The 10,996-nt window shown below is 30.9% G+C and overlaps 1 long non-coding RNA gene across 1 annotated transcript; it reads right to left on the reverse strand.

Annotated features, from left to right (window-relative positions):
- Nucleotides 1-5,751: 5,751 nt before the first annotated feature.
- LOC133784205 (uncharacterized) lies at nucleotides 5,752-9,629 on the reverse strand. Its single transcript, XR_009871198.1, has 3 exons — nucleotides 9,577-9,629; nucleotides 6,066-6,311; nucleotides 5,752-5,870 (listed from the first exon to the last, which is right to left on the reverse strand). It is a non-coding gene; the product is annotated as an uncharacterized LOC133784205 (long non-coding RNA).
- Nucleotides 9,630-10,996: the final 1,367 nt, after the last annotated feature.

The raw sequence follows: 10,996 nt of genomic DNA on the forward strand, positions 1-10,996 counted from the left end.
TTAAATTTGAATTTGAAACTCATATAATTAAGGGCACAGTTTGGTCATATTAATAAAATTTTACTGATCAAATTTGAGTCCATGATACCAAATATGTACGATTTCAAATTACAGGGTACCAAATAAGCATTAGTAAAAACATAGGGTACAAGTCTGTATGTCGATAAAATGCACACTACAAGAATTTGTACTAAATATCACAGTATAATATTACACAATTTTAAAAGTGTTATTACTGATTTGCTAAATAAATAAAAAAACACGGAGGGAACGAAATTCTGGCGCCAAGTAAATTAATATAATGGCGCCTTTAGTCTCTTCCCCCCCCCCCCCCCCCCCCATTCATTTTAATCATCATTCTCATTCTCTATCCTTTCAATCTAATAATATTATATCATATGTTTTCTTGGTTATCTCTTTCTTTCTCTTCTTATTTCCCGTGTCTCTACCTTATTATGTTTCCTTTCCTTTTCTTCTCCTTCTCCATCGTAGTCTTGGCAAACTCCAAGCTTTGACACTCTAGTCATGAAGCATGCGACACCCTTAGGGATTGGTTCAGAGTGCGACATTGAGGAACCGCCGAATATCACAGTTGTCTCGTATCTGCAACTAATAAAGCTCTCAGGGGTGATGTCTTTCGTGGAGTAGTTCAAGTGAGTCTTTCTTGGATTTAGAAAGTGATTTTGTCATTTTGTATGTTTAGATTTTTTTGGTACACGAGATGATTTGTTGCTCAGATTATTATATGCCTTTAACCTAATTTTACTGCAGGTGATTTTCCATTATTGTTTTGCAGGAGCATTCCAATTGCTGTAGTATTTGTTCTTAACATTCAATTTCCCTCACTTTTCTTCCCTTCTCTATCATAGTCTTTGCAGACTCCAAGCTTCGGCACTCCAGTCATGAAGCAGGCGGTACACTTGGGTTTGGTTTAGAGTGCGATGTTGAGGAATAGCTCGTCATCACTGCTGTCTCATTTCTGCAGCGGGTAAAGTTCTACCAATTCTTGGCTTAGGTCTGGTTGTGTCATATGAAATTGATTTAGTTTATTGGTTAGGATTGGTTCTTATTTTTTCAGTTTTGGGGTTTGCATTTGAAGGAAAAATTAAAAAAAACAGATTTGGGGTTTTGGGTTTGAAGTAGACTCTATGGTTCTGGGTTTAATATAATATGGAGGAGTTGAATTTTGTGGGTGTTAAATTCAATCCTCAATTCTTAATCATTTACTCCAAAAATGAAGAGAACATGATTAGAACCAGCCATATTTGTTATTTAAACTTGGTTAAGGTGAATTTTTGATCTTTTTAACAATGAATTTTGTGTAAAAACTGAATTTTTCTTGTTTTTAAGCCCATTCATTACATGTACTGCCCTTTTGGTCTTGTGCTGATTCGTGGCACTTTTGCTGATTAGTGTAAGAGATTTCCCTTTCTGGAGGTAGGTTCCCTTTCTGTTGTTGATGTTGAGGACAAGAAAAAGGGTATCAAGATTTTGAAGGAGGACTGGGGAAAATTGCATATACACATTGCTTCATACAATAACTTCCCCACCGCTGCTGGATTAACTTCCTTTGATGCTGGTTTAGCTTGTTTTGGTAATATACAAATTTTAAGACTTTCTTCTTTTCATACAGATGTAGTGTTGTTTTAACAGTTTTTCTTCTAAAGTATAGTTAAAAGAACCATAGTTTTCATTGTGTTTTCTAAAGTACTAAAGTATCATTAACTTGATTTAAAATGCATGTTAAAGTGATATTTTATTTATTTTTAATCATTATGCAACAAATTTTCATTACATGACTGGTTATGTTTTATTATTTTGACATAATTTTATGTTTTCTTGCATACTGGTTATTTATATTTTCAGCTTTATAATATGTTTGTTTTTTGTTGCTAGAACTTTTATAAATAAACCTTATATTTTCACATTATGGTTGTGTCAAGATCCTTTAAGTGGGCTTTAATTTGTTGGTTTTGCTTAAAGCTTATTTCTTTGGTTTGTGCTATTGTATTGGTTTCTTGAATACACCATTAATCTGTACGTGGGTCTTTGTATTGCTGATGCACACTAGTATGTTGAATAACTAGAATGAGTCTTTATTTATACCAAAATCAGATTACAAGGGGTTCAAAAACTTAGAGACCTTGGATTTCTCCATAGAAAATTCACTTTATAAAACAATACAAATAATTAGATAGATCCCCCCAGACCTGCCTACCACCTATGTATAGCTATTCTCTTTGGTCACTCATGCTTACAACAATAAACTCTACCAATAAAACATTAGCTGACTAGGACAACTAATTAAACACTCAACAGTCAGGTCATCACATCAGACTTAAGGCTATTTATTGTTCTACACTTGCCGCCTTTTTCCGCATTGAGTAAGTTAGGCGTATCAAAGGCCTAACAATTGCCTAATAGTTTTGCAATATACAGCAGTCTTGTATTCTGTGAACTTGTGCGCTGGTTGTGTTCTCTAGGTTGTGTGTGAACTTATTTGCATCCTAATGCTTGACTTTCGATTTATCTTTGACCAGGCTGTGAATTTTACTCAAGTTCTTATTTCTTCATCAGCATGTTGTCATTTGATTATCTGTACTTGTACATATTAGAAATTGTCTCACATGTATGTTCTTGTTGAGTACTTGTGCAGGGCTAATTATGATGGAATATGTCAAAGAGAAGGTTAATGAGAAGTCACTGGTTGTAGGTTTGGGAGAATCTGTTGCATTCTTGGATTCTTGTAATCTATTAAAATGTGATGTTGAAAATATTTTGGATAGCGAGGCGGTATTAAATTGTATAACTGCTAAATCGAGAAAGAGACATGCAAATAGGTCAGTGAATCTCACTTGATTACTGCTTTAGTTTGGCTTGTGAGGTTTCAGGCATACAAATGGGATTATTGAAGAGTAACAAAGTTGAAAACAAGTCTTTGTTGCTCTTATATCATGTAATGTATTTTGAACAGAAAAAAGAAGAAAAGATAATGCTTATTGTATTTTATTCCTACCAGAACTGCCTAGTACTTCACTTTTAGACATGGGCTACAGCTTTTAGCACTGTTAGCTTATCTTTATGATGTTATTCATGCTAAGACCTTGATGTATTTCATTTAGAGCACTGAAAACTAACATATGTCTTTAAAACATCATATTATGTAGGGTCATGAACATGTGTGTCTGTATGTGTTATCACATTCATTAGTACCTCCCTATTGAGAATCCAACGTGTGGATGATGCATAGATACATTTCTATTACTAATTTAAACTCGATTCACTAAATTCTTTTAGATAAATGTTTATTACGAAGTGGAGTTTATTCGCATAATATGCTACTGCTGTTCTCAGAATCTTGTGATTATTTTTAGGTGCAAATTCTTTAGAATATTTGAATAGGGCCAATAATTTGAAAACAAAATTTGCTTCTTCTCTTAACCAAATTTTAGCTTACAACTTTCCATGGTTCTTTTCTCTTTTTCTCATACCCACTATTGCTACCATATTTATAGATACATTTGTTCTAGACATGATAAGATTTCCATCTTGTCTTTTTATGGTCCAAGCATATACAAGCACCTTCGTATTACAAAGATGCCTCACAAATTCTAATCTTCTTGTCTTCAAACTTTTATTCTAGCTCACAGTTTCAGCTAATTTTGTGAAAATATGAAATTATATCTAGATCAGGCCTTTTTTTCAATTATGGTGTGAAATCAATGTTAGGCATTTTTTAAAAGCTAATGTGCTTGTTTTTATTTATTTATCTCTTTTCTTTTTTGTGTCAGAAGACATAACCAGGAAAATCAGAGGAAAGAGAAACACAAAAAAATAGAAAAAGTATAAGTGGTCTCTAAATTAGAGGAACAACCTCATCAAATTTTGGTACATTACTCGAATCTCATCCCCAATTAAATTGTTATTATTTTCTTGCTTTCATTTCTTTCCCCATACCCTTAATGGAAAAGAGTTATCTAACCTTCTATCACTACTGGGTAACAAAAAGTTGGATGGGTAACTGATGATTAAAGACATGCCACAATCTCCTGAATGTGTCATTTCTTTCAAGAGCATTGTCTTCTGAACTTTTATTTGCCTCTATTTCAATTATAACTACATTGTATATGTATGGAAATGAATTTATTTGTTTTTCTGTTTCTCTCTCTGTTTCCATTTTAATTTACTTTTTGTTTTTCTGTATGCCTTAATGATATTCTTTCTATTCCTTCTTCTCTTTGTATGTATTTGTATCTTAATGGGAATGCATTTTTGCTTCTTTCTTCTCTTATATTTTTCCATTTACGATGATATTATATTTTGTTCTTTTCAAAATTTGGTGTGCATATAAACTGTTTGATTAAATTCCTCAATAACCTATAATTCCATTTTCTTGTGTATATACGGATGTTAACTCAATATTTATATACAGGCTAAACTCATATATCAATGCTTGCCTAAAGAACTGCCCACTTCTCTTTCTTATCTACGCATTTACTATTGTGAATTGCTAACACCACGAATCGAAAGGGAAACAGGGAAGGACTGGTCAATCATTGCTCACGTCCCCAACATATCATTTAAGGATTATACAAGGATTATCTAATTCCATGTATTATTCACACCAACTAGTATTATCCTTTCCTTTCCCATATATATATATAGGCTAAACTCATATATATATATATATAGAGAGAGAGAGAGAGAGAGAATGAATGTAGGCCAAATTTATCTGTTGGATTGGATGTCCTGTGTTTTTCATTATGTATAGTTGGAGTGGAGTGCAAAGACTGTAGATTAAGACCTGAAAACAATAATATTCCTTGGATTTGGAACAAGTGTAAGTAGAGCTGTACACTACAGGTCTACAGCCACAGGGTCATCAAAGCTCATCATGGCATGGTGTTTATTGTAATCATATTGAAAATTATATTGGCAGCTAGCTTATTAAGTTTTTGTTCATTTTTTTCCATTTCATAAGATTTCATGCATACATATATATAAGTTCTATTTTTGAGTATTGGACAATCCATAATTTTGTCTATAACTTGCTTTGTTTTTTAGTATGTTTCATTCGTTTGCCTTGAAACTCTTTGATTAATTTACTGAAAGAAACATTTTTGGGTGATATTTGTACTAAAGACCATAAGAATGGCAACTCGTGGCACTACAAGAAAAAATGCTTTTAATAACACCAAAAATGTGTTATCAAAACCTACGATAACACTTTCTGATGTGTTAAGACAGACTGTGTTATCGTAGGTCAGGGTACTTACCATAACACTTTATCAGTGTTATACAGATGTGTTATTGTACTGTCAACGATAACACAATTTCTGTGTTATTTTAATATATAGATAAGTGTTGAATTATGTTATTTATAGTCGATACTATAACACTTTTTTTATGTTATACTACACTTTAGTATAACACTTTTTTTGTGTTATACTACACTTTAGTATAACACATTATTTGTGTTATATAATGAAGTTTCCATAACATAATTCTTTGCATAAAAAGTGTTATTGTAATATATATTATAACTCAATTTTCGTATTACTGTTATATTTAGATATATTTAAATTCTCATTATATATTTTATTTATATTACACTAATTTATTCTATTATATTTTAATTTTTTTTTATATAATTAAAATTAACTTTTTAATATATACTAGCATCATCAAATGAACTTGACTTTCAAATAACAAAAAGTAAGAACATTCTACATTGAATTAACAATCCACAATTTAGTTTAAAACATACAACACTGTCATTAACAACAAAATATTCTTTAAGTATTCAAAGAGTCTAAAAGTTACTACTTTCAAGGAGTCTTAAGTATCCTTTTATACTTCGCTTGTCATATCTGCAAAATAAACAAAGAAATATTTTATTGTTATTATCTAGCATCACAAATTACTTCTAGAAAAATGCTATGGAAATTATATCCAAGAAAGGACACAACATACAAAATAATATATTCAAAACTACACCAAAGCAAACAAAGAAACCAAACACTAAATTATAAGACATTAGTTATTTTTTGAGTATAAAAATGTACCTCTTGGAACAACTTTTTTAGAAGGCCATGCAACTGTGGAACCAACTGCTTCTTGTATTGTAAGCATTGCATGATTAGGACGAAATAAGTAAGACTCTGGTACAATAGCAACATCAACCCATACTCGCATAAAGTCTGGTCCAAGAGGCTTTCCATGTACAGTTATATTTGGATCACTAGAATCCCAACGACCTTCAGCAACAATTGCATCTGCCCAGTCAAGCAAGTAGCAAGCATTTTTCCCTTCTGTAAAGTTATGTCTTTTTTCTAGTGCAACACTCTACCAAATTTATTTTAAAGACAATATATTAGTTTCTGTAATTGTTCTTCTAAAATGAAAATTTAAAAGAATAACAACTTTTCTAATTTACCTTAGGGGACTGAACATTGTTTGACTACGGTACATTGCGAGACTGTCCTTCGCTTGGTGTCACTTTACCACCAACCTAAATATAAAACCAAGATAAGTTTTATTGGAAGAAAAGAAAACTAAGATTTATAAGTGCAAGATAGAAATACCACCAAGTGTTCTTTAAGTAGATTCATCATTTCAGTCATTTTGAGCTTCATATTATAATTGATTCCAGATTTGTGGTTTATAGATCATTATTAGTTCTCAGTTTGATTATATAACCATGTATGGTGAGTTGTGTTCAGAATAAGTGGTAAACATTTCTAGAAGAACAAGGTTATTTTAGATTTAGAGAGAGAATTAAGACAGAAAATAAAATAGAACTTTAGAGAGAAATAGAATAATAACAGAGAAGGTGAACATTTAAAGAGAATCAAGAGAGGAAGAATTCAGCAATTCATTCATTTCTTACTAGTGTCAAAAACAGTGTCAAGAAGACTGTGGATACTATTTTAACAAAGCCCAGCAGGTCTAGTCGTTTTGACTTTTCTCAGGTAAGCTCTGCTAATTACTAATTTTTTTTTAACAAAAATGTGATGAGAAATATTTTTATCACTAATGTTTACTTAGCTCTCCAAAGTTTCTGTTAGGAGGTTGGAGGATATTGGAACCAAAATGATTAACTTATAATTTATTTCTTTTTGGGTACAGATAAAAACACTGAATTTTTTTCCATTAATTTGATGGTTTCAAGTGAATATTTGTTATCTAATTCTTATCTAGGGTGCATGTGAAGTGGACAACTTCAAATTTGATTCACTTGACTAGGTTTGCTTTACTACTGGAAAAAGAAATAGATCTTTGATGTGTGTATGATTACACAGGAAAAAAACTATTGTTTGGTACTGTCCTAAGCATTTTTAGACTAGGCTTCATTTCATTCTACTCTAGCTTGTATCCAAATTATTAGATTCATATTCAATAGATGTGTTCAATTTTTCTGGAGACTGATTTTAATTTTAGCAACAAGTATGATAGGCTCAAATTGATATCAAACAATAGGAGAATTTTAAAAGAGCTGTGAGTTATGAATTTTCAAAATTTGATAAAAATTTATGAGAATTTACCATAGTTTCTGGATAGCCAACTTTGAGTATCCGTTTTACCAAGTAAAAATGCCTAAAATGATTTTATTTTTGGTGTGAGTGTTTTTTACACAGCCTATTATGGTCCTAAAAAAATTTGGACCAGATTAATAAACCAAATAGATTTTATAAAGTCTCAAAATTTGAGATGACACTGAGGGCTACTGCTACTGCTATGAATGTAGTCCATTCATAGTGCATGTGTTCCCATCACATCAAGCTCTCCTAAAATAACATCTTTCGAATAAAGCAACTTAATTTGTATGCTACTGTACTGAGTAGAGTAGTGACCTGTGCTGTGACCATATGAGCTATCGTAATAACCAATCCAACGAGCTGATGGCAACTCCTTTGCCATAAGTGCAAGTGTTCAAAAATAGTTAAAAGAGGTGTTTGGTATAGGAGTTGTGTATTATGGTAGTAAAAAATTTAGATTAAGAGAATGTTAAACTCAAATATTTATAAGAATTAAGATTATATAAAGTTAAATTAAAAATAAAACTTATTTGGAAACACAAATTTCAAATTATTAAAAATAAATTTATCATATATTTAATTTTAAAATTTTCATTCCCACCAAATTTAAACCCATTAATAAACATTCCCTTAAATTTTAGCTATTCCTATTTCTTAACTTTCAACCAGTCAATTGTGGGGAGCCTTCAATATTTAGAATTTTTATTATTATTATTATTATTATTATTATTATTGTATTCCTAATTTAACATAACATTATTAAACATAGCTAAAAACATTTTTTTAAAAAAACAAAGGGAAAGTCATAATAAGGATTGATGTAATACCCCTATCCTAATTATATTTTTGTGCTGATTTATTTTAATTTTGATTGCGATTTATACAAAAATCCTAACAAAAAATACAAGCTCTATTCCACCCCCTAGCTCCCCACGCTAAATCAACTACAAAATTTGTAATTAATGAACTAAAATGATAAAATAATTATTTAATTAAATATTCCCTTTAAACTTGTTTGAGAATACATTGGCTGGTGTGTGTTTGATTGACTGTACTGCGATTATTAGTTATTACAGTTTATATGATTTTTGATAATGAACAACATAATTATTTGCATATTTGTTATGGTTGGTAAGGCACTGCTGTTTTGGCAGGACGTCATATATTCTCTTTCTTTCTATTTTTTTTTGGGAAATAAACAGGAGTTGGTTGTTCTAAAATTTGTTTTCTTTGGAATATAATACAGTATATGCTTGTATTCTTATGCAGAGATCTTTCAGGCATGACAGAATCGTGGAAGGTCTTAATGTTACTGAAGAAATGTTGAACCCTAACTCAGTGGCAAGGCAGATAAGCGACCAAATTTCGCTTGCAAAAGCTTTTGTTGTGATCCATAAACTCTGTATTCCTTATTGCTCAAATGGTTTTGATTGTTCTAGTGCTGAGATTTTTAATTGTATGTTATAGCAGTTACTTGATTTTCTAGTACCATGATTCTTAGTCCCACTAAAGATTTATTGGTCTAAATCTATTACTAATTTCTAGTACTTTAGTTTCATTAAGCTTTCAAGAGATTCTAGTGTTGTTTTTAATTTAATAATCAGATTCTAAAATGGTAGCCACTAACTAATTGGGTTTGGATCAAAGACAAGATTTTAGCTTGGGTTGTGGCAATTAAATCTAATCTATACATATGGAAATAATGAAAACAATATGACTAAATAAAAAATTTAATCTATACATATAATGAAAAATCTAATCTATACATATAAAAGCTTACCTAACCATCTATCAATACCAAGTCAAAAAATTCAAACAACACACAATAAGTTTTCTTCCTTATATCACCGCAGCACACAAACAAATTTTCCAGAACCTACTTCTCCAATACACACAAGTTTTCAACCTTCCGTTATCACCGCAGCACACAATTTTAATCTCAGAACCTACATCTCTATGGATGAATATTTAAGATATTCAAACTCCTCTAACATTTTAAATATATTAATAATAAGAGTTTAAAGAACAAATTCCGTACCTCTTGCAAATTACCTTTGCAATGCTCCTTGCCAATTCGATCCCCAACCTGAAGAATATAATCAATACTTAAAAGATTAATACAAAATTAAAATTTTTCAATAGATATTAAACAAGCATGTATGATAAACTAACAAACTAAACAACATGGCAAGCAAGCTCAAACAACCAAAAATAAAAGTTGGAATATGACCAATCAAAATAAGGCTTAACTGTTCAGTGGATGGGTTTAAACTTTACAAGAGTGATATTGCATTGAAATATTGGGCTTTCTATTTTTCTTACTGTTTTCAGAATCTGAAGAGATTTTTCTTACTGTTTAAACTGTTCAGTGGATGCTTTCTATACGTGTTTAGTGTAAAGCAGACCCAAAGTTGGGTTCCCCTTAAAAAAAAGAAAAAGAAAAAGAAAGACCCAAAGTTGGGTTTAGTCTAGATCAGCATTCCTATAAATTAAGATTAAAGGTACATATTATTTTGTATTAACTTTTCATGACCTTTACCACTTCCTCAGCCTATCAACTCTATTTGGTAAGATTGGTGGTTTTAGGAGGCCCTCTGTGTGAACAATTGTTCTGCTAGAGCCATGGAATATGTTTGGTAGAGTTATAAAACAGTTACTTTGAAAAAGCAGGAGCTCTTGCAAAGAATATTGCTCAGGAAGTTTCATAGAGGTCATTATTATTATTACCTAGAGAACCCCCTCCCCAAGAGAAAATTGTACAAAATAACGTATTAGGTATCACAACAGCAAAGTACATGATGATTGGTAATACTTATTAGAAAAATTGGGGATAGAAATCTCTAAGGAAACATGCATTAAATTTATCATTTTTTATGTCTAAATGTCTTGCACTCCTATCATTTCATTAACAGAAAAAATGCTCTTTAATAGCTGTTGTAGAACATAAAAGTAAAACAGTATACTAAATGCAGATGCAGAGGTTTCCTACTGTAATTGTTTGCTAATAAAATTTCAATGAAATGGGCATAAGGAGCAACAAATTCAAGTATAACTATGCAAGTGAAAGTGTAACAAAGTTGTGAAATTTAAACTCTACAACATAAATAGTTTCAGTAAAAATCGTTCTATGAAAAAAAAATATTTATATAATTTAAATCAAAGACATTATAAACATATCCATAGAACACAAAGTAACTCAATATATGGATAGCACAAATAACTTTGAGTACCCCATTAGTGACATTTTTGTAAGAACTAGTGTTGAAAGCCCTTACTATTTGAGGATAAGCTTTTGGCGTGGAATAAGAATGATTAAGTAAAAGAATAAATGACACAATTACTATTAGAAGCTTCTACATTGAAACAAACATAGATAAAACATTAAAATAGTTGCTACTCTTAAGTCATATATTCCTTATTACTATCAATGCATATAGATCTCTTCATGCCCAAGGGTA

Source organism: Humulus lupulus, chromosome 6, assembly GCF_963169125.1.
Source record: "Humulus lupulus chromosome 6, drHumLupu1.1, whole genome shotgun sequence".
NCBI lineage: Eukaryota > Viridiplantae > Streptophyta > Magnoliopsida > Rosales > Cannabaceae > Humulus > Humulus lupulus.